This window comes from Rhamphochromis sp. 'chilingali' (assembly GCF_963969265.1).
Source record: "Rhamphochromis sp. 'chilingali' genome assembly, chromosome: 3".
In the NCBI taxonomy this organism is placed as follows: domain Eukaryota; kingdom Metazoa; phylum Chordata; class Actinopteri; order Cichliformes; family Cichlidae; genus Rhamphochromis; species Rhamphochromis sp. 'chilingali'.
Genome location: NC_137931.1, coordinates 24,035,612 through 24,060,275, shown reverse-complemented (window position 1 = coordinate 24,060,275; position 24,664 = coordinate 24,035,612). Strand labels below are relative to the sequence as shown.

At 41.4% G+C, this 24,664-nt stretch overlaps 1 protein-coding gene across 4 annotated transcripts in view; it reads left to right on the top strand.

Moving 5' to 3' along the window:
- LOC308394589 (receptor tyrosine-protein kinase erbB-4-like) overlaps positions 1-24,664 on the top strand; it is a 388,448-nt gene that overhangs the window by 328,639 nt on the left and 35,145 nt on the right. The gene's annotated exons all lie outside the window — the stretch shown is intronic.

The window sequence follows — 24,664 nt, the reverse complement described above, 5'->3', positions numbered from 1 at the left end:
CCGCCATCAGTTTTGGAAGCGGTACATGCAAAAGAGGATCTGACAGAAGTCTGACTTACCGCTGATCACACTGATCGCAGTTAAGACAAGGGAACAACTTTTGACTTTAATGCTGTTAAAGTTTTGGATTCTGAGCGCTTCTGCCCGTCGAGGTTTAAGTCGAGCAAAGAGACAAAGGAACCAGCTCGACTGTGCCTCCAGGAAATGTTTTTGTAATTTAAAATCGTAGCTGTTTCGCTAGCTGGTTGGTCTGGATATACATCAGAGGTTTTGGACAAAGTGAACAACTCCATCGTATCTGCGCTAAACCAGTCGGGATGGTCCGAAAAACACAGCTTCATTTATGCCATTAATCCAACTTCAAAAGGAAGTGAGCAAGCTTTCCGTTTCCATTTTGGCAGCGCCCCATTTTCCCAAGGGGTTGCCACAGCAGGTAGCTCTGCATATTTGATTTGGCAGATTTTTACACCTGTTACCCTTTCTGACGCAACCCCTAATATAAAATGTGTCAGAATCTGAAGTGGAAAAAGTCTCATGAAGCAAATAAGGGGGAAAAACGGGGGGATTATAAAAAATATCTCAGTATAGTTGTAAAGTTTACATACTTCATTATGCTAACAAACTCTTTAGATTAGGATTATCGCTGAAATTTCAAACGAAATATAATACTCAGGAAAATACCCAACAATTCATACCATTTTCTACTCCGCAAGAGGAGAAAAATTCACAGTCTTTGTTTTTTGTAAAGATGAGAATAATACATCAATCACATCACTGTTTTCTTTTTTTCTGATGTAACAGTGAATTGATATATGACAACTATATCTTAAGATGCTCTTGCTGGTACAATTTCTAAAAATCATTTTTTTTTATACTTAATATCTTTTTAATCTCTGGATTTAGGAATAGTGGGAATAATGTATTCTGTTAACATTACTAATGTTACCAATAGGAAGCACTAATAATGTTTGCTGACTAGGTCCAATATTAATATTATCTTTTTGTTATAAGCCATGGCCACTAGCTCCTACCATTATAATAACTTAATAGATCAGCCAGTGTTGCTATCTGATAATTGCTAATAGTTTAATGGCTAACATTAGCATGTGCACCAGCTATGTCAACATTTATGATATAACTGTTTAATATTTTAATATTGAAACAGAAGATTTACTGACATCTAACATACCTCATAAATTGTTTAGTTTTGACATCAGCTACTATTCACGTGTTCAGCTGCTAGTGAGGGGAGGGGCTGTGACCTGACGGTCTGCAACGGTTCTGTGGGAAGTTGTGTCAGTTGAAGGAGGCAAAGTTGACACTGTTCATATCGATAATGTTGATAATGTTGATCCAATAATAATTCCTAGTATTGATTTTTGGACCCTGGTCTAGAAAAGGAGGAGCAACATTGGAACCCATTGGCTGGGGCCATTTATCAGACAAATATGACCTCCTGTCGCGTTCAATGGTCATTCATTGCAGTCTAGCGATGAATGAGGAGAAATTAAAAACATCAAACAGAGGACATAATTAGCCACAGCCATAGCCTCTACTGTAAAAATAACTTAATAAATCGACTAATGTGGTTAGCAGGTAACTGCTAATTGTTAAACAGCCAATGTTAATGTGTGCACCGGCCAGGTTGACATTTAGTACTTTTCAAACAGGAACTTTCCTGACCTTTTGTAATTCATCTTAAAGTGTAGTTCAGTCTGTTGATATTAACTACTTTTCATGCGTTCAGCTGCTAGTGAGGAGAGGGGCTGCTACCAGCGGTGCTGTTTGAAGTTGTGTTTCAACTGAAGGTGGCACTGTTCGTATCGATACTGTTGCAAATGAGTATCTAATCTGATGGTAACTCTTAGTATAAAATAGTATTTGAGTAGTGTTTTATTTTTATTTTTTCTTTAGCAACGCTTTGCTAGATAAAGTGCTAGCAATATGGGAACCCACCAGTTAGGGTCATCAGACAGACATGTAACATGCTTGTCTACAGTCTGGGAATGAAAGAGGAGAAACTAAAAACATCAAACAGAGGACATCAGATAAGAACCTGTGGTTGTAAATTAGCTTTGTAGCCAACGTGTTCATTTTTTTTAAAATATCCAATCGGAGTTTTAACCCGTACGCAGTCAAAGTTCAGCCAACTGTAGTTAGGTAAATACACTTTGGATTGCAAACTGAAACCAGATTCTGGTTCTTCACCTACCATATAATATATTACGTTTATTATGCAGTGATCTGATTTTCATATGTAGTGAGTGAGAGCCTGAATGGCTCTTCATCTGTTCCAGCAGGTCTATCATTTTTGCTTATCATTACTTTGATGACTTGCTAATCTTTTATTGTATCTGCTGCTAAACTGATAAAGCTGTCAAACATGGACCTTACTGTACACAGGCAGTGCTGGTTTTTGTTCTCAAAAACTGGTTCTGTTTAAGTTTTCATCAAATAACGTACATGTGCACTTTAAAGCAATGTTTGTGTAGTAAATAAAACCACAGTAAGAATTGCCTACTGCACCAAACACTGTTCTTATACACGCAGGCCCTGTTTTCAGCTATAAACACACTAACACCACACTAATGTTAACATTAACCCCTGAAAACTGGTGTGATAGCATGACAAAACTGTGTGTTCAGAATGTGTATGAAAAGCGATTCACAGAGTATTCTTCAGATAATTGCCTGTTTCTAAAGCACTTTTTATCAGAATTGATTTGTATTGGCAAAGTATTCTCTTGTTTCATCACTCTGAGTCAGCGATGAGAGCATCGGGTTCACAGGGTTAGTGGGAGGTGGGTTAGCGTGAGAGGGCTTAACCCTTTATTCTCCAATGATAGATGATTCCCAAGAGCCTGAGGAACAGGTTACTTAAGGAGGTACTTATTGCTGTAATTGGATTTAGTTTCACCTGTGGTAGCAGGAGGGGAAATGTCAGGTTGTGGTAGTTTTGAAGGCGATGGAGAGCAAGGGGAGACTATTCAAAACCATCCTCTACCCTTCCTGTACTGTGGCATTCAACTGATTGTGACCAGTACCAATAACAGCTGTTCAGTCTTGATGTAGGGTTGGAATGAAGCTGCTCGTCTGATTGAAAATCGTATTTGGATAATTTGTTTTTATTGAGTGAATTAGTGAATCGGCATAGTGGAGGAATAGAGACAAACTGTTCCTGTTAGCCCTAAACAGGCTTGTATTTCCCTTTATTGTTTCCATTATTATCAATAACTAGCAGCTATCAGCGTGCTGGCTGGATTGTCACCACCTGGGGCTTAATGACAGGCCATGATTTGCAATGTTAAAATGACTCATCACTGAGAACTACATTTGCAGTGGCAGCATCTCAGTGTGTTGTTTGAAAGGCTTATTTTGTTTCCAAGGTAGAGTATCAACAAAAACAAAAATCTAACAAAGAGTAAAGAGTCCTGACTCAGGGGTGACTCTCAGACGAGTTCTAATCGTCGAAGGCACTGGAACTTTTAACTTTCGTCAGAGGATGTAGGGGACCTGTAGTCTTTATTTCCAGCTTCTTTTTCATTTAGCTTTGTGTGATTCCGAGTTTAAAATAATCTTTTTTAAGATAAGCATTTAGAAGAAAGACTTTATTAGTTGCAGCTTGCTACTTCCAGAGTTGACTCCCTTTTCCTTCCCTTCAGTTTCCTGTTCTTATTTGGCAGGAGTGGCTCTCGGTGTGGTCTTCTGTTTTAAGGTTCGCTGTGTTGTGCGTTCAGAGATGCTCTTATGCAAACTTCGGTTGAAACAGTGTTGCCAATATCAGCTTGAAGCACACTTAATCAAAAATGAACACATCTTTCTACCAAGCTGTTTAATGAATTCAGCTTCCAATTTGTCTTTTCAACAGCCTGATTAAAAAAATGAAAAAGCCTGGTGCAGTCTAGAAATAAAAATCAAATAGCTTGTCAACCCGAGTTGCTGAGAGGCTAGTATTTATAATCCGAGCTGCTAGTTGCACAATTAATGGGCTGGTCCTTATATATAGTCCTTTTCTTCTGTTCCTGAACACTCAAAGCAGTTAAAACATGCCACAGTCACCCAGTCAAACATGCACTTTTTGCTATGCTTAAGTGCTTTCCTTCAAACATTCACCCACCAATGGATGCAACTTGGGGTTCAGTATCTTGCCCAAGGATAACTGGCATGCATAATGGAGAAGTCAGGGATCAAACCACCAACCTGACAGCAGCCTTCGACACTGTAGATCACAACATACTGCTAGCCCGCCTTCAACATTGTGTCGGTTTAAAGGGCACTGTCTTAAAGTTTTTCCAGTCCTATTTGAATAATAGGAGTTTTTCTGTTCACCTTGGTGAACTGTCATCTCCCAGAGCTCCTTTAACCTGTGGCGTACCTCAGGGGTCCATACTAGGCCCCCTGTTGTTTATTCTGTACTTGCTCCCTCTGGGCGATGTGCTCCGTAAACATAATGTGTCCTTCCACATCTTTGCCGATGATATTCAGATCTACCTCCCTCTGAGGTTGAACTGCAATGTTTCTTTGCAGCCGCTACTCTCCTGCTTGTCTGACATTAAGACTTGGATGACTCTTAACTTCTTACACCTTAATGAAAGCAAAACTGAAGTCATTGTGTTTGGGCTTCCTAAAGATCCCAACTTCTCTCTTGACTTTTTGGGACCCCTAACCTCCGATTGCACTTCTTCCATTAAGAGTCTTGGAGTTATTTTTGACAATGCTTTTAAACTTGATAAACAAATCAGCTCTGTAGTTAAGGGATCTTTTTATCATTTACGGATTTTAGCCAAAGTCAAGTCTTACCTTTGCAGGAACGATTTAGAAAGAGTGGTCCATGCTTTTATTACTTCACGGCTGGACTACTGTAATTCCCTCTATGCTGGCCTAGATCGTTCCTGTCTACATCGCCTTCAACTGGTGCAGAACGCTGCCGCTCGCCTGTTGACCGGTTCAAAAAAAAGAGACCACATCACTCCGGTTCTCTGCTCTCTCCACTGGCTCCCAGTTGCTTTTAGGATTGATTTTAAAATCTTACTGCTGGCTTTTAAGGTTTTAAATGGCACTGCACCTTCTTACCTGTCAGAACTCCCTAGTACTTATCGCCCCAGGAGATCTTTGAGGTCAGCCGATCTGATGCTTTTAGATGTTCCCAGGTATAAATTAAAGACAAAGGGAGAGAGGGCGTTTGCTGTGGCTGCACCCAGACTGTGGAACAGTTTACCTCCTCACGTCAGATTCTCCAAAAGCCTAGAAACTTTTAAAACTGCTCTTAAAACTCACCTCTTTTCATTGGCTTTTAGAAACGTTTAATTTATTTGTTTATTTATTTTTTTATTTGATCAGCGAGGTGTTTTACGAAATTGTGTTCTATTGTATTTTTATCTGTATTTACTGTACAGCACTTTGGTCAGCCTTGGTTGTTTTTAAATGTGCTCTATAAATAAACTTGACTTGACTTGACTTGACTTAAAAGATGACCTACTCTAACTCCTGTATATGCCCACTATAACCAAATATATTCAGAGTGATCCCATTATTTTCCCTTTTCAGCGTATCTCTAGCATACTACATGGATTTGTAAGAAATGTGAAGAATATAGGTCCATATATTGCTACCTGAATACTTTTTATTCGAGAAGTATCAGAACTGATCCCAGAAACCCATGTTTGATGTTCTCTAATTAAAAGGTACATATACAGGTACTTTTGAAAATCAGTGATTTTTAGGAAATCTCACATGAGTGACTGTGAACATAGCTGTGTTTTTTTGTATGGGGGAAAAATTGATGTGTTGTGTTGGGTTTGAACCAGAAAGCTCATGCTGGAACACACAAAAAAATGGTTGCCTTTCAAAGGTATAGTCACGTGTATGACCTGGTGTGGTATTCAGCCAATAGAAGAGAATCAATTTGACTTCTTATGAGCCCCACCCCCTTCTTACAGTAAGGTGTTGCCAGGTACTGCAGGGAGCCCATTTAGCAGCATGGGTTTTCTAAGCCACACAAGCCCAGTGCACGGAGTTAAAAATGCCCACAGCGGGGGACCCAGGTAGCGTGGTTCTTTTGTGTTAAGTTAGCCTCTTGGATCCTCCTCACAGGTCCTCCATCACATAGCTCTAAGATATTTTTCAAGCCAGAAAAAGACTGAATTTCTCTGTGGTGTATGTTTTTGCATCCCTGTCTATCTGCACACGTGCTTGTGTGTGTTTGGGCATGTGAGCCGAATAAATAACTCAGAGCCCTCTTCTCTGAGTGATCTTGGCACTCTCAAGGTAATGACGAGGAACCTCTTCTCCAGGAGAAAGAACATCCTTCAGAAGACGCACAATTTTCTAGCAAAGGGGAAAATAATTTCCCCTTGCTCTTCAGTTAGCTTTGAAAGAGGTGGGAGGAAAAGGTATATAAAAAAAACACAAAAAACAGAGTTCAAGAAACAGCATACAAAAGGTCGCTCGACATATGGCACCAGACCAAGCATCCACTGTGAACTGCTGCATACGCATTCATCAAACGCACCCCATTGTATCATGAGTACTAGCAGTGATAGTCAGGTCTTTACAGAGAAACACTTTGACATTTTGTGAAATCACCTGCTTCAACTACTTGGTAAGAGTTGGACTGGATGACTGATAGCACTCATGTATGTCCAGTTGTTTTTCAGACACTGGCGAGAGCCTGGTGTTACCCTTCAACTAAGCTGAACTACCAGTGGCTCCAACTTCACATTTAATGAACAGACATGAGTGTGTTACCGGCTTTCTCATCTAAACTGCCTACAAGCAGATTTCAGGAAAATGTCAAGCTTTTTTTTTTTAGCTAAAGTACAACTGCCACAGTTATTTAATAACAAATTCAGAAATTTCAAGATTATTGCAGAAGTTTTACCAGTACACTCTATTATCAGTGGTGAAAGTATTACATGCAACATGCAGACCAAAAAAATGCAATTTAGTCTGATTGTAACAAGTTTGCAGTGCCGGTGGAGCAACTTGAGGAATCTTATCATGACATTTCTAGGAAAAATCAGTGGTTGCGACCGTGGCTCAGGGGGTTGGGAAGCGTGTCTGTAACCGGAAGGTCGCCGGTTCGATCCCTGGGCTCTCTGTCCTGGTCGTTGTGTCCTTGGGCAAGACACTTTACCCTACCGCCTACTGGTGATGGCCAGAGGGGCCGATGGCGCGATATGGCAGCCTCGCCTCTGTCAGTCTGCCCCAGGGCAGCTGTGGCTACAACTGTAGCTTGCCTCCACCAGTGTGTGAATGCGAGAATGAATGAATAGTGGCATTGTAAAGCGCTTTGGGTGCCTTGAAAAGCGCCATATAAATCCAATCCATTATTATATAAATATTTGGGGTTTGAAACACTGTGGACACAATTACACAGGTAGGCTGGTGGGAGGGAGCCTGTCTTTAAGTGACCAAATTCCAAATGGCACCAGTTGCATTCATTCTCTGTTTTGCAAATAATTTCTGTCTACTTTATGAGTACAGACAGGGCCAATACACTGGAATCAGTCTGAGTCACTCTGCACTGATGGGCTTAACTCTTTTGCAGCATGTCCCTTTGCCATAGGGGACTCAAAGCTGGCTGCCAACTGGTTGTATTCTGGTTATATTCCTATAAAAAGGAAGGTTTCCAAGCACCTGTATCATTTTACAGTTACTTCACTATCTGCACCAAATTTGTTGTTATCTGTTAAGGAATTGCTGAATCTGTTTAAAATCTATGAGGTTCTGGCTTCACTATCTTAATGTGTATAAAGTGCAATCAAAGCAATACAACAGCCTGAACGGCATTTCATAAATCTGCCTCTAAAAGTTAACAACACATCCCTGATACAAATGTAGCCACTGTCCCCTTCCCAAATAGGAAAGATTGTGTTAGTATTGCTTTAAAATGCTATTTCTGGTGCTTTGTGGACAGGTGCACTTGGGTCAGGTGGTTTTCCCCTCAGAAGCATCTGGACATAACTTCTAGAACTCATGGCGAGTGTGCTGTTGACCCAGTGCGCCTTGTTTTGCTTTTAGACTAACAGATGTTTTTTGGGGGTCTGGGTCATAGCTGAATACTAAGTTTATCATCACATATGATGATCTTCCTGAAGGTGTTAACAGTTTGGACTTTGTGGGTCCTGCTCCTTAATTGTTTCATGCAGTCCTGCTTAAGAATTGTCCATAACATCCAGTGTAGTGTAGCTTTAAGGCCGTAAAAAACTAATTGGGAATTCTAAAGTACAACTACCTGAACAAGCATATTATTTTGAATAAAATATAAATATAATTTAGTTCCCAGAACAGTTATGGAGCTATCTGTGCATGCTGCCAAAACCATGAAACCCTGGCACAGGAAGGCTGTTTTTCATTTTTCACCATACTGTAACGTGGTGGCAACTTGCCAGTCCCCCCCAGCACCGCTACCACAACAACTACACAAACACCCGCCGTATGTGGGCTCTGACCCGGGCAGGTGACTGCTGTGCCACAAATTGATTGGCCGAGGCCTGTCGCCAGGCAGTGACTCTTCATCACTGAGTGTTTTGGGCATTGAGATAATGGCCCCCATTAATCTAGAGCCACACTCAGGGCTGTTTCACTCCCACTGCCTGCCACACACACACACACACACACACACACACACACACACACACACACACACACACACACACACACACACAATGACTGACACTCACATGCACTTGCACACATAACCCACACAGAGGTCTCTTTAGATGTGTGTGAATAGCCTCTAAATTATAAGTCTCGATCTTTCCTTTCCTTTTTATGCTCTTTCCTTTATCCCTCTGCCGGTTTTCCTCACTCATCTGTTGTTTCTTTTCCTCGTTTTTTTTCCAGGACTTCCTCTTTATGTCCTTTCTTTCTTTTTTCTATTTTTATTACACTCATTCATTTTCCTCTTCTTTTCTTTTTGACACCCTTCTTCCTTTTCTCTTCACATTCGATTTTGTTTTTTCATCATAACCCCGTCCTGTCTTCCTTTCATTTATCCTTCCCTTTCCCCTTTCTTTGCTCCATTTCCATTTATTTCCTTCCTTTCTGCTTTTCTTTCCACATCATTTCTTTTTCCTTCTTCTTTCTCTTTCATTTCCACAATATTTTCATTCTTCTTCTTATTTTGTTTCCATGTCATTGTCTCTTACTTCCTTTTTCTTTTCTTTCCTTTCATCTGTTTCAGTTTTTTCTTAACTAATTCTTTTCTTCCCATATCCTTTTTACACGTCTTCCCATCCTTCCTTCCTTCTGACTTAATTTTGACATTTTCTTTTCTTATAGTTTCTTGCTTGTTTTCTATATTTCTGTATTTTCCTGTTCTGTTTTTTGCCATTTGTTTTACAGTACGTTCAATCTTCTTTTTTAATTTTAAATTCCTTCTTTAATTCTCTTGTTACCCCCCACATCTCCTGTCTTTCCTCATTTGTGCCTATGTTATCATTTGTTTTCTTATTTTGTGTGGTCCTGTGTCTCTATATCATGTCCTACATTTCCCACTTCAGCCCTCAGATCCTTAGATGACCCCCCTGTGCTCATATTTACACGTGTCCTCCTATCTGTTTCTGCATCTCCTCTATATCTCACTCAGTGAATCTCTCTCCTCCCTCTTTTTCCCGCTCCCTCTCACACTCATATTAGGAGCATTTTTTTTCATTAGGTATTGGATTATTAATGGAATAATTAGTAATGGGATGTATTTTAATGAACAAATCAATCACTGAATTAAATATGGGTTTGAAACTGAATGTATGCGGGGCTACAGTAGTCTTTTAATTTGGCTCCCCTCTCCCCTTTCCCTCTCTGTCTTCCATTCACGGTCTCTCTCCTCAGGCTCGGTATAATGAAAGCAGAATACATTCAGCGAGTAGCTGTCCTGCCACTAAAATGATTGGCTTTGGCAGGGAAGCTCTGGCTGGACAACGGTCTCCACTGGGGTTTTTTTTTATGGTGGGGGGGTAGAGGTGGGACGGCTGTAGGAACGAGGGGGTTGTATCTCGGCCACTGTCAGCGAGTGAACAGTGAGACAGTGGGGTCATTTGTATTTGTACCAGTGCACGTGACGCCCTGCAGGAAACACCTTGCAGTCAGATTTTGGACTCTGCTGTCACTGTGGCTCCGTGCTAACACTGACCTCGTAGCATTTCTGCACACTGTTAAAATATGCAAGAAGGTGTGTGTGTGTGTGTGTGTGTGTGTGTGTGTGTGTGTGTGTGTGTGTGTGTGTGTGTGTGTGTGTGTGTGTGTGTGTGTGTGTGTGTGTGTGGGAACAAGCAATGACACAAACCCCTTCACACACACACCAACAAACTGTAAAATAAGGCAAAATCAGCAGGGACTTTTTTGTTCATGCGTGTGTGCTCTTCCACGTGCAGTTAGAGTTGCATCCTGCGGCGGCTCCCCGGAGATGCCACCCCAATGGCACGAGATCCAATCTGGTCAAGCTTAGCGTGGAGCCCTCTGTGTCACTCACTTCCCTGTGAAACGCCTCTCGGTGCTGAGCAAACACATCTCGCCTGCACTTATTAGCCCAGCCTTAACACTTCTTCTTCCTCCTTCTGCTGCTTGTTCTCTTTTCCCTCCCAACACGTTTCCCCTCATATTACCCTCCCTCGCTAAAATAACGGAGTCAATCTTTTGCTTGGAATCAAATCATCTCCCTCCTGCGCTCGTGTGTCTATCATGCCATCGCATGTCAGTGAAATGTCTCAATACTCTCAGCATGCAGATGTGGACCTGGACAGGTGTGTTTTCTGAGATGAGATTGCCCTGATTTGATGGTTTTGTTTCCCTCCCGTTACACAGTTAAGTTTCCTGCTGGAAAAGTGAAAAAGAAGGAGTCACTTTTCAGGGCACAAAGGACAAAAACCCTGAGGCTGGGCCTTTTGGAGTGAATCAAAAACATCTTTAACATGTATTTTCACATGTTACATAAACAGCAAGATTTTTGGAATTCACTTTTTGAATGATGTAGTGATGCTAATACTGTTTCTTACTGGTATGGTTTGTACTGACAACGTGCAGGCATGTAGGGGGTGATATATGGGGTTGTAAATATCATGTTACTCTGGACCTCTGACCTCTCCTTCAAGGTCAAATAAGGTCAAACTTTCATAAAATCTTATCTTTAAAACTGCGTTTAAATTTCTGCTTCCTTTTTTATTGGCAACATTTTTTTATGCCAGGATATAACAGTTTAAATAGATAACAACATGTTCAAGGTTCCTGAAATAAGTATCACTGTTTTTGGAAAAGTAAGTGAACTTGTGACCAAAACGCTTGATATTTATAACTAAACATTTAAACTAATTTTACTAAATTGGTGTAGCCGCATGAATAAAATAATAATTGTGCTCAAAAAAAAAAAGGAAGCAAAGGAAGCACAATGAATACATACAAGATACTAGGAAAGGAAAAAAACTACATAGCAAGAAATTATATTAGTCAGACACTCCATTAAAAACCCTCCAGAAGACTCCAAGGGCACAAACAGAGAAATCGAGTTACTCAGTCACCCACATGGATCAAAGAAGCTGCGACCTTTATTTGTACCAGGCTGTAAACATTATTTTAAACATGGGAGACTTTGGGAACTGACCACATTGCAGTTCCTCAAGTGGCCACTAGAGGAACTGTAGTTTTTACCTCTTCTCAGCTCCAGAGGTTACCCATGGTAACAATGATATCACAAATCAATCATCATGTGATATATGATAGACTCGTTATATAGTAATAATAATAATAATAATAATAATGGATTGCATTTATATAGCGCTTTTCGGGACCCCTCAAAGCGCTTTACAATGCCACTATTCATTCACTCTCACATTCACACACTGATGAAGGCAAGCTACAGAGGCGAGGCTGCCATATCACGCCATCGGCCCCTCTGGCCATCACCAGTAGGCGGCAGGTGAAGTGTCTTGCCCAAGGACACAACGACCAGGACAGAGAGCCCAGGGATCGAACCGACAACCTTCCGATTACAGGACGAACACCCAACTCTTGAGCCACGATCGCGAGTAAGACAGTTATCTAAGATTCATGGCAATATTTGTATAGAAGAAGAAAAAATGGCCGCCGTGTACGTGTATCATATTGATCCAGTGTGTTGATGCATCTATTCTGTTCTGTATTCTGTTAGCTCTCGATTAGCTTTCCTCTTAAGTCTGGTGTCATTATACAATGTGTTTATATTGTGGTATCAATAGCTTGTCCCTGCCCTATTCGCTTATCACAGTGTTGACTCCCATTGTCGTGTAGCTGATAAGTAAATGAGACCAAACGACTGTAAAAATGCTCAGTTATGCGGTAAACTCACTGTATCGATTACTATTTTTTCAGTCATTGTTTGGTTGCCGTATCATAGACCCAGTACATTTTTCAACAAGCAGAAGAAGAAATAGAAATCTCAGTTTACTGCTATTGACATCTCATTTCTACATTGTGCCTCTGCTGTTACAATCACATCTACGGTTGTAGTACTGTGAATAGGAACAAAGCCGATGTCAATATAAATGTTTAAGTTGAGCAGTTGGTTTGGTGTACAAAGATGTCTTTGATTTCTCTCTGTAGTGCCGTGATACCCGAAAAATCCTCCAGTGCAGGGTTTGTTCTCTTGTATAGAGTTCCCTCACAGATCTTAAATCTCTCTTTAGCCGTCATTGAAACTACTACAGCCAACTGCCTGCCGGGGTCTGGTGAAGATAACAGTCTGAGCAGACTCAGAAAACCCCAAAAGATAGTCATCAAGCATCTTCTGAGAGTTATGCTTACACAATGTGCTAGTAAAAGCACAGCCGTTTATGTGAATAACTACACAGTTCTGCTGTGATTTTTTAATACACTCAGTATTTGGACCCTTAAAATAATGCAGTAGGTTTGTCAAAGATGTTATAATAACCACTGAGGAATTACCTTCATTTTGACCAAGTGTGTCACCTTCCTCAGAATGCTCATTTTCAGGTCTCATGTTTAAAATATAATACATTATTAATTAACAGCAACACCTTTTAGTTTACACACCAGATATCTCTCCCCATTGGCGTCCTTTAGCTGGGAATAAAAGCCGCTGCAGCGGAAGCAATTAACCACAGAGTGATGAAAATGTTTCACTGTGCACTGAAAAGCAATTACGAACTGAAGAGTAGCATGATTCCTGTCAACAATGTCCATTTAAATTCCTGTTAACATCTGATGAGCAAATCTAATACAGCCAGGAGGTGAAACATGTTTTTCCACGTGCGTGTGTTCATCACTGGCATGTTGAACATAAGCAGAAACTAGTACACGCGTGGTGTATGTCAGGGAAGCGGAGAAACATGATTTTAATGTGCAGATTTAAAAAAGCTTACTAACTTCAACCCTGTTATGTCTCTACTGTTGCTAATGTTCTGATATCTATGAAATCAGAAGTGGCTGAGCTTGAAATGTGGCAACTTCTTGGCCTAAAAAGGTGAGCCAAAACTGCAGTTTGTTTGGTCTCTAACTGATTCGCATAGTCAAATGCTGTTTGCATGGAAGATGCTGACTTGTCTGCATCTTGTCTGCAAGTATTGGTCATCTACTTGCCGATTGGTATTAAAACGTAAAAGTAAAATCAACAAGCTTTTTGAAGATCCTTTTCACTGCTGCTCTGTAGGCAGTTAGCTTGCAGACGTGTGGGTGTTTCAATGACTGCAGCAACCGGATAGCAAACAAACCAATCATGAGGGGGTAAACCTCTTTGCAACCACTTTTCACCTAGCGGTTGGTAGCAACCACTCAACAACCATTCAGGGAATACAGATCTTTCCACAGTAATCAGAGGGTACCAGGGGGTCACTGAGTGCTTGTATGACTGCAGGAATGGATTTAACAGACAGCCAACAACCACGACCAACAACTAGCCAACTGCTGGCTGTAGATCCAGAGGTAGAGTGGGGTGTCGACCAATTAAAAGGTTGGTGGTTCGCTCCCTGATCCTCCAGTCTGTGTGTCAAAATAACCCCCAAGTTATCCCAAGCGCATCCATCGGAGTGTGAATCTTAGCCAGGGTGTGATTGGGTGAATAAGACTTGTAGTAGAAAGTTCTCTGAGTGCTCAGAGTAGACGAGTGCTATGCAAGTATCAGCCCATTTGCCATTTTTCAGACGGTTGACAGCTTGTTTCTTGACCTCTGTGACTTACTAGGATCTTAAAACCTCCATTCAAGTCACTTTGAAGTGTGGTTTCGCTTTGGAGCATTTTAAATCACTTATATGACAAATAACATATTTTGTTTTGTGTTTAAATTTGCAAAATGCTCCTTGACAGCCAAGCTGCTGGGCATTGGCTGAAAACTTCACTCAACCCTCTTGTCCAAGATATGGGCACTACTTGCTGTAAAAAAACAATGCTGTTTCCAAAATATGTTATACTACAAGTGGTGACATTCATTTTTAACACTCTATTTTTGATGTCAGCAGGTTTTTATTCCACATCCATTCAAGTGTCCCTCCAAACAAACTGCTTAAACAGATTTGAGCACTTTCTAAAGCTTTTTTTTTTCCGAATCCAGATATGACAAATTGTCACTGGATGCCAGCTCTAGCAGTGAAAATAGCACATTTTAAAATCCTTCACACCAAAGGAGGATATCATATATTTTAGCACGTAAGCCAAATGATTGATGAATTCCTTTTAGTCTATATTTTCCACTAAAAACACATTATATAAAGTTATAGTGAATTTATTACTGTCAGCAGGCTATATGGTAGTGATCCATGTTCAGCTCTTTATTTCCCCGGGGCTTCATTAATAATGCAGTCCCACAATTCTTTGCATCTGAGAGCTTGTCGGGAGCCACATCACGCCATGATTACCAAACAACCCATAATACTATCTTTTATGATAAGAAACAAAAACCAAACCAAGTGATGTGTTTTCCTCCAACGCAAACACATTCTCAAATTCTTTCACACACACACCAGCCGGTCCCCAGGAGGACGCACATGTCCCTGCTGATGCAACAAAATGAGGAAACAGGGCGGGGGAAGACCGCAGAGGAAGAGTATGAGGTGATGAGTGGAACGGGCGGCGGAGAGATAAGCCTCTTGGGTCTTTCTAATTATCTGTAAGGATCAGCAGTGCTCAAGGATGCATAAGAGGAGGGATTTGACTGCCAGATCCACTGGTAGGAAGGCCTGATTGGATCGGTCACCTCTTACCATACATCCCGATTACTCACAATGCCTGGAACCGAGACTCATTAGACACAGACGTCCGCACGCATGCAGATGAATGGCGGCAGGTGGAAATTCGCAGGGATTCTCCGACAAACACTTCATAACCGTGCCTTTCTGAAATGGCTGCAAACAAGAAACAACTTTCTTCTGTACTTATTATGGAGTCCTAAACATGTCATTTTAACAAAACAAGCATAAACGATTCTGCCAGGTTGCTCTGTGAATCAATTTCGTGCAATCAGGATTTCATTTTCTTTGCTACGAGCAGCCTTATTACAAACAAACGGGATGAAACGGCGTGCTGAAATTAAAGCATTTTTGTTACTTATTTGTGTGCATGCGTGCAATGTCAACAGTAAAGTGTCCCCTTTCCCGTATGAAAAGTAGCCAGTGGGCAGAATAGTCTGTCAGCTTCTCACCGAGATAATTACCCTCTGTGATTAAAAATTATAACTTCTCAGTGTCACAGCGAGCAGCAGACAAATTACAGGCATTACTATGAACGCTGGACTGTGTGAGTGTATGGCTTGGTGCTCAGCTGATTCAAATCAGGATCAGATGTCCTCATTGTTCTTTTTTTTCCCCCTCTTCTCCTCCTGTTTGCTTTCTCTCTTCCTTTCTGTCCGCTTCACCTGTCGAAGTCACGAGGCCGCTGAGCTGCTGATGAAACCCATCATTACCGTCCTCTCGGCTGCCCGCAGGCCATCCTAAACTTCACAGGATCTCACTTGAGTGCTGTTAATTGATGCTTGGATAGCACCGTCACCCCCACAAGGACATTTAGTTACATGGCTGAAAATGTCATCTTTTGTTGCAGCTGAAGCAGGAGGGTTTTATTTAAATTTTACTCGAACTTCCATGTTTCTGCAGCTTTACGCTACGGTATATATTACCCGTATTTCCTCAGGAGAGATGAAATTCATCGCACTGAAAGGGGGAAAAAAATCTTCCTTTTAATTCCGTTGCAGAAGCCAAAAAAAATTATTGACATTTGCTCGTGTAAATTCGCCAGCAGCGGTCTGTTATTGCCTGCACAGTGACATTTTGGAGGGATCTCTCTGTCCCACAGGGGAGTTGAGATCATGGCAACGGAGCTTAGATATTTTTACCTTTGGTTCCCTCTCTTGAGGAAAGATATAATTAAGAAAGGAAGGAGGAAGACAACAAGCGCTGATAAGTTCTGACATTGTTCCCTCCCACTGAGGGGTTTGCTTTTACGTGCTCTGTCTTACCTGCGTACGGTGGCCCTGAGCTGCAAAATACAAGAAATCATAGAAACATTTTAAATATCTGACACAAATAGAAAGTGTTTAATAAAAGTATGATGATGGATGGATGCCAACAAACAAAAAAATGGATTACCAAAGCTTAAAAGCTACCAGAAAACAGAACAGTTAGCATAAATGCAACAACTTAAATGTTCTTGCATCATCATCCAAATACTGATGTAGAAATCTGTAAAGAAACAAAATGTGAGGTTTATTTAGCATTATGAAGTTAGTTACTTGTAACAACAAAACCCAAAAGTGAAACTTTCCTAGAGAGCAGAGAAAACAACTAGAGATCAAAAACAACAAGAGAACTAAACTAGAGAACGCATCAGATGGTCGGAGAAAAACAAAGCAAGAACATGACTACACACTCACCAGCCACTTTATTAGTTATGCATGTTCAACCACTTGCTAACACAGATATCTACTTATCCAAGACAAGATTATGGTCGAGACAACACACTTTTGAACTGATCATCATGGTTGTTGATGCCAGATCGGCTGTTCTGAGTATTTCAGAATCTGCTGATCCTACTGGGATTTTCTCACACAGCCATCTCTAAGGTTAACAGAGAATGGTTTGAAAAATACTGTGAGGCAGCGCGACAGCACAGCGGTTAACCTGGATTTGAATCCACCATCTGGCCTTTCAGTTTGGAGTTTGCATGTTGTCCTCTCCAGGTACCTCCCATAGTCCAAAAACATGCAGTTAGTAGAGTTATGCTAATTGGTGAATTTAAATTGCCCATAGGAACGTGAGTGTGAATGGTTGGCTGTCTCTGTTTCTGTGTTAGTCCTGCAAGAGACTGGAGACCTGTATAGGATGTACCCTTTCTCTCACCCTTGGTAGCTGAGATAGGCTTCTGCTAGAAGAGTACAGATCGTCTGAAAAAGACAAAATATCCAGTGAGCAGCTGTTCTCTACATGAAAATGCTTTTGTTGATGTCAGATGTCAGAGGAGAATGGTCAGACTGTTCCAAGCTGATAAGGCAAAAGTAAGTAAGTCTTTACTACCACGGTGTGCAGAAGAGCATCTCACCAGGTCCCACTCCCTTCAGCTAAGAACAGGAAACTTTATCTATAATTCATACAGGCTCACCAGACTTTATAATAGATAACTGGAGAACTGCTGCACAGTCTGATGAGTCTTGATTTATGCCACCAAATTTGGTGGCATAAATGGCTGGGTTGAGATTTAGCATAATCAGCATGAAAACATGGATCCATCCTGTTTTGTATCAATGGTTCAGTCTGCTGGTAGTTTAATGGTGTGGAGGAGGGTTTCTTGGCACACTTTGGGCCCTTGAGCGCCAACTGAGTATCGTTTAAACACCATAGCCCACTTAGTATTGAGTATTGTTGCTGACCATGTCCATCCCTTTATGACCACAATGAACCATCTTCTGATGGCTATTTCTAGCAGGTCAGCACACATGTCACAAAGCTGAAATCATCTTAAACTGGTTTCTTGAACATAACAATGAGTTCACTGTACTGTTTGACACTGTCATGTCAACATGGACCAAGATCTCTGAGGAGTGTTTCCAGCACCTGGTTGAATCTGCGCCATGAAGAGTCAAAGCTAAAACAAAAAAATATAAGAAGCTGGAGTTACAACCTTAAGACAATCAAAAGCAAAGCAATCCAAACAGAAAGTTACAAAAGAGGAACCTGAAATCGTATAATACAACAGAACTAAAGCGTATCATTGCAACACAAAAGCCCAGGACCATTGCAAAGATGCTGCCAATCTAGAAATGTTACTCTTTGTCTTTAGTTGTCATGTTTTGCACCCCAGTGCCACCATACCCTTTGTGCACACAGACGCACAGATCAGCAGCTCTGCTTGATAGATAGCTACAGTTTCTCCTGCTTTGTGAAACCAGAATGGCTGAATGCGGAGTAAATGGGCCCACACCCGGCGTGCTGCGCCGCCGCTTAGCCGTCGTTACATATGTCCCGCTATGCCACATTCACCTGCATCGTTCATTAGCCATCCAAACCATCCGGCGACGGTGCGAGGGTAATTCAAACAGAATGCTACTTTTTACGCATATAATCTCTTCTTTGGGGAACAAATTTGACTCAACTTTCTGTAACAGCATTTCAGAATAAAATTTGAATTTGTTATGCGCTCTCAATTGAAGAGACTGGCTCACTCTCACTCCCGTCTATTTTCCCTCGCTCCCACACAAGCGCACAGCGAGGTCTTTTTCACACACATGCTTTGGAGACTGCCAGCTCTGTGGGAAGGCCTTCCATTCTATCTCCAGCTCAGCACACAGCGCATGACAGACGACCACCTGCGCCACCTGAGCGGAGCCATTGTGCATGCTCCTTATCGCACTGGTCCCAGTTCCCGGCGTGTGGACAGTTCCATATTGCTCATATTGTTGCTGCCTCCTCACCCTTTCTGTGGGGCGGCTGGATTTTTTTTATTTTCATTTTTTTCTGGATGGGAGATGGGTGGTGGTGGAAGGGGGGTGCACCACATGCGGTGCTCTTATCACTCCCTCTGGAAACAGACACATCACCTTTTGGTTCCTTGGAATTTTTTCTTTTAGCCTTTCTTAACATGAATTCCCAAATAAAGTGAAGTCCAGGGAGTCGGTGCACGTGTTTCTACCTGAGAATTGGATCATTAAAGCTATTTAACTGCTGAGAGTCCCCATTGAAACTGCCGCACATTGGTAATAATTCAGCAAAAACTGGATCTGCTGACTTGACTTGGATATTACCTGTTGTAGTCCACCGTGTCCATCCTCCTCTTTCTCCTCTTACCTTCCAGCTGCTCTCCTTTATGCCCAGCATCTGTTATTCTGCAGCACCACTGCTGAGGTGCACCGCTCCCTGCAGTTACTCCTCCACTCCACTCCCTTTTTTTTTCATGCGCTTGTTTTTCTACATTACCGAAGACTCAGATCTTCCTTCTTCTTTTCTTCCTGTTAGATAGGAGGTGCTAATGGGTTGCCGACCAGCCGTGACCTCGTCTGTTGCGTGCTTTGGAAGTCTTTTAGCCCCTGTAAGCAATTCAGGAGCCCGCGGAGGTGAAAAAGACCTTCGGTGCTGTTTAAAAATGAGATTTTATCCCACTTGCTAGCCCTATACCAGGTCAGAAAAAGGATAAACTATTCACAATAAATCCCTCTGCTTTCACAAGCTATTTAACGAACACTTAACAAAACAACAAGGAAACATTCATTCCCTTCTATCTTGCATATTAGTTCAGATTTCTGACCTTTTTCTTCTCTATATAGAACAAAAACTGAAGCAAGTGGTGTAAAATATGAGAAAAGGTCTGCATATTTTATTCCAACGCAGCTCACTCAGTAAGTGGAAACATAAAAAGGATGAGTCAGAGGTAAAGACAGCTATGACAAGAAGAAGCATTCCTCTGCCCAGTCTATTAAGTGACATTAGAATAGCTAAAGCAAAGTTTAAATAGCTGACTAAACACTGTTTAAAGTTGTTAATTACACAGCTTTTGTGCCGCAATTACTCGTCACCTTTCAGCCGACACATCCAGCTCTGATAAAGCTGCGGTGAACTCAAACGTAGTGATATGAGTGAGTTTAGGTCGTGGCTTTAAGAGTTGATGGGTGAAGCAACATGAGGCATTTGTACCGTTTCTGTGGGTTAGCTACAGGCAATCATGTTAACATTAGCTCACCAGGTATAGTAGGCCGTCTACCTGCCTTGGGCAAGATACTAACCCCGTGTTGCTCTCCGATGCATCCATCAGAGCATGAATGTGTGTAAATGTTAATGTGTGAATGTTTCCTATGCACTTCTGCGTAGGAAAAAAAGTGCTTGTGTGAATGAAGAATGTTGTATAAAGTGCTTTGGGTGCTCCGGGAGAGTAGAAAAGTGCTATGTAAGAATCAGTCCATGATCATTGGCATTTACATTTACAGCTACTCCATAAGACCCACTGGCACCTCAAGGTCTAACACACTGTACAAAGCTGAAAGACAATGTGGAAGTGCCAAGAACAAGTCAGGCCCCACAGACTTCCCTGTTAAAATCCTCAACTTTACATCACAATCCACCATGTTTCCATATTAGTACATGAGAAATACATTGAGGGTGTTTTTTTTCTATTTCCTAAAGCCTCTTAAGGAGTGTTCGGTGAGGTTCCTCAGTTATCTGCGCGATGGGAGGACAGGCTGAGTTTTGGGTTCCTATGCAGGGAGGAGAAAAATAGCAGAGCAGTGTGCAGCTTTTCATGTCTGGCGATATGGATGTTATTTTTATTTATATTGATTTAAAGAACAAGAGCACGAAAAAAGGGGGAAATGCAAACTGCATCTAGGAGATAAAGAACTACATTATATTGCTAACACAGCACTGGTACTTGATACACTTGATACAAGGTAGGATCGACCCAATTTTGGTAAATCTGTGTGAATCATAGCCTCAGTTTCCTTTTCTTAGCTGACAGGAGTGCCACCCAGTGTGGTCCTCTGCTGCTGTAGTTCATCTGCTTCGAGGTTCAACATGCATTCAAAAGCATAAATGCAATAAACTGCTGCCGTGTGATTGGCTGACTAAATATTTGAATCAATGCGCAGTTGAACAGGTGTCATTTTCTAATAAAGTGGCCTGTGAGTCCACATAGTTCGTTGCCTGAGTTTACGTGTGCAGAGGAACCAATAAAATGGACAGTGTTTAATACCTTCATAGAGCTGTGTGTCATCAACTGGTAGCATTTGAACAGCTGAATACCCGCCAGCCAATCAAATCATATGTGATTTTTTTTTCTTTTACACCATTTTTGTAATTTTTAAAGAGTCATACTCGCTTACTTTTTTCATCTGCAGTCAAAAAAAAGTAGTTGTGTATGACTTGGATATATATAGTGCATTAATAACTGGTGTTTTGCCAGTGTATGCACAGACAGTAGACCACGGCTGACCATGCCAACGTCCCAAAGCACATCCTGACTTTTACAAAGGTCTTTGCAAAACAGCTATTGAAAAGTTACACAGAGTAAATGTTTTTGGCAGACAAAAAAAAAAAGTAAAATTATTTCAAACTGCTATAGCAGCACTTCATGCTCAGAGGGCTTCAAACATACCCCCGGTGTCATCTGGGATTAGCAGCAAGGATGTTAGGCCCTTAACCTTGCTGCTGGGAGGCGGGGGAAAGCTGCAGTGAACATGCTCAGCGGGACCTTTCATATACGGTTCAAGCACATGTTGTCCGGAAACTGTGGCTTTGCCTGAATTGGACAGACGTATTCAAATGAGCTGCTGCTGTTCACAGTGACCATTCATCCAGTTGTGCCCCAGTGTCAACATTAACAGCGAAATTGTGTTACACAATGAGAAAGCTGACTTGCCATTTAAATGAAATGAGATGAGCAAATACAGAGGATTCACGTCTGTCCCTCTTCTAGCTTCAGTGTGAATCACTGTATTTGTATTTCAGCTCCTTTTTTCATTTAGCTTCAGTAACTTGGGGTCATTCTACATCCAACATATGAGTGAATGTTACCAAATGTCCTTGAAATGTTTGCATGCTCACCACCACCTTATATTTTTTTCAACTTCATTATCGGTTCTCATGATAAAACTGACTTTAAAATGCACTTAGTCCACAAGAGCCCTTTTTTACCTTTACTTATATCAAAAACTGATAAAGTTACATATTGGGAGGTGTAGCATGTCATTTGTTACTTGTTAGAAAACTCACAGGCAAACTGCATCTTCTCTCTATTTATCTACATCAGCCTGAGCATCATCATCTTTCCTTCAAAGGTCAGCCGTAAACATTTACTTTGAACTTTGAGTGCATCGGCCCGGTGGGAGGTTTGGAGTGACGCACGGTGCCAAATGTAGCTCTTCTTCTGACGCCGACAGCTTTGCTTTTTGCCACAAAAAAATAATGGCTGACAGAGAGAGAACAAAGCGATTTTGCCTTTTGGGCACATAGACAGGTACTTTACTCATCTGCTGTTTCTTCAAGCTGTTCTGGGGTTCCTGCAGATCCTGAAAAATGCTAGGAGACACAAATGTTTTCTGATGTAATCTGTCAGTTAAAATCTGAAAAGAATTCATATCATCTTCCCTCACATTTATAGAAGAACCAAACTACTTTGCTCTGAGGAGATGTTCAAAGCAAACGATGTGGGGGATCGACAATTTCAATGAAAACAGGCAGTTTCTGAGGCACAGCTGAGGCTGGTACCACATAAGGCAAGATGTATTATGTGCAGGAAGTGTTGCAAACTCTTTTAAGGGATTTAAGGCAGTGAAATCCTGCAGTGCTGCCAAGCTCTATACGCCCTTTTCCTTGCAGTTCAGCTAAAGCCGCCTACCACACTGCTTGACCTGCCCGTTACATCTCACATCAGCTTGTTTAAGCTCAGGGAACGACTGAACCAAACCACAGAAATCAAACACCGAACTCATTTTGTAATTTCTTCAGTTTTGCTTATTGTAGAGTTTATGTTAAATGTTATTGTTATCATTCACCTTAAATCCAACTTCTTAAGATGCGGGACCCAAAGCCAACTAATAATCAGACCGATCATCCAAAAGTCCAAAGACACCCAGAAAACTCTCAACAAACAGCAGTTTAATGACTATGGTAAAAAATTGCTGGTCTGAATATTGCTTGTGTATTTAATAGCCATTTAAAAGCAATCATATTTTAAATGTAGCTCCAAGTGTGGCATTTTAGCCTTTACTGCAATAGGAAAGTGGAGAGAAAAAGAAAAGATGACTTCAAGGCAGATTCAAACCCAAGCTGCTGCATTGAGCTTACAGCGTATTAGTTGCCAGCGAGATAAACCAGCACCAAAGTGTGACTCTTCAACAGAATGTCAAGTGGCACTAACTTTAGCATTGTTAGCATTTAATGTGTTTCAGGTTAACTGAACATGGTTATGTGCTATTCTAGTTGAGTGGATAAATGCTAGCTTCCTGTCACTCCTGAGAAGGCTGTTCCAAGTTTTCTCCATGTGTGGATAACGGTTCTGATCGTGGTTCACTGGAGTCCCTAAGAATTTTTTTTAACACTTTCAAGACTGATCGACCTCAGTGAAATTGTTTCTCTGCTGTTTCTTGTGGCATGATGTTGTACTTTTTGAGAATGTCAAACGGGTTCTTATTAAGTGATTTCTTAATTCAACAGTAATCAACTGGGGTTAATCAAAGTTCATTCGTGATTTAAAAATCACAAGATTGTGTTAGATCTTAAGACTATATGAATAATTATGAATAATTAGTTCATCTGGTATTTCTGGTGACTAGTTGTGATGGTATCAATGCTTAATTGTCTGGCTTACCAGTTGTGCAGTAAGCACCTTCGTTAAATGATGTATTAAACCAAACAAGTTCTTCAAGAGGTCACAGGAACCATCTTCACCGTGTACAGTTCAGGGAGCATGAAAAGACCGCTGTGTCAGGGTCCTGGGTCTCCTGACCCAGCGTTTTAGTTCTTTGTGATTTTTGTATTATTGTACTTGGTGTGAGTTTCTAGTTTCGATCCCTTGCCCTTCATGTTTCTCTATGTCCCCTCTGTTCTGTGTAAGTCTGTGTCTGCATGTTTGATTTCCCCTCTGTGTCTCTCGGTTCTTAGAGTCCTCTGCCTTATGGTTTATGTCTCTGTGTTTCTTAGTTGCTGTCTCCACTGTGTCAAGTTCGCGTCTCTGTGTGATCCTTCCTGTTTTACTTTGAAGGTCCGTGTCTTATGTGAATGTGTCCTGCTTTGCTTGTCTCGTCAGTTCTAATTTCCCCCAGCTGTGCTCTCCTTCTGTGTCTCATTCTCCTCGTTACTTCCCAGTGTATTTAGTCCCTGTGTTTCTCTGAGTCAGTGTTGCGTCGTACCCTCAACAAGCTGTGTGTGTTTTGCCTCCGTGTTACCAGTGTTTTGTTTCCAGTTCAGTGTTTTCTGCTTCAGTGTTTTAGTCCACCAGCGTTTTTGTTTGTCTTTTGATGCCTTTAGTTAGTAAGAGGGTTTCCAGCAATAAAGCTGCGCTTTAAGTTGAACTTCTGTGTCTGAGTCCTGCATTTTGGATCCACCACTCCTGCTTGCACGCCTGCCACACAGCCAACCATGACAGAACGACGCAACCATCAAATGGATCCTGCGGACTCACGGTCTCAGTATCTCGCGCAGTTGTGGAATTACTGCCGGGAGGTAATCCACGCTGAGGACACCCCCAAGAGACTCCTTCAGGTG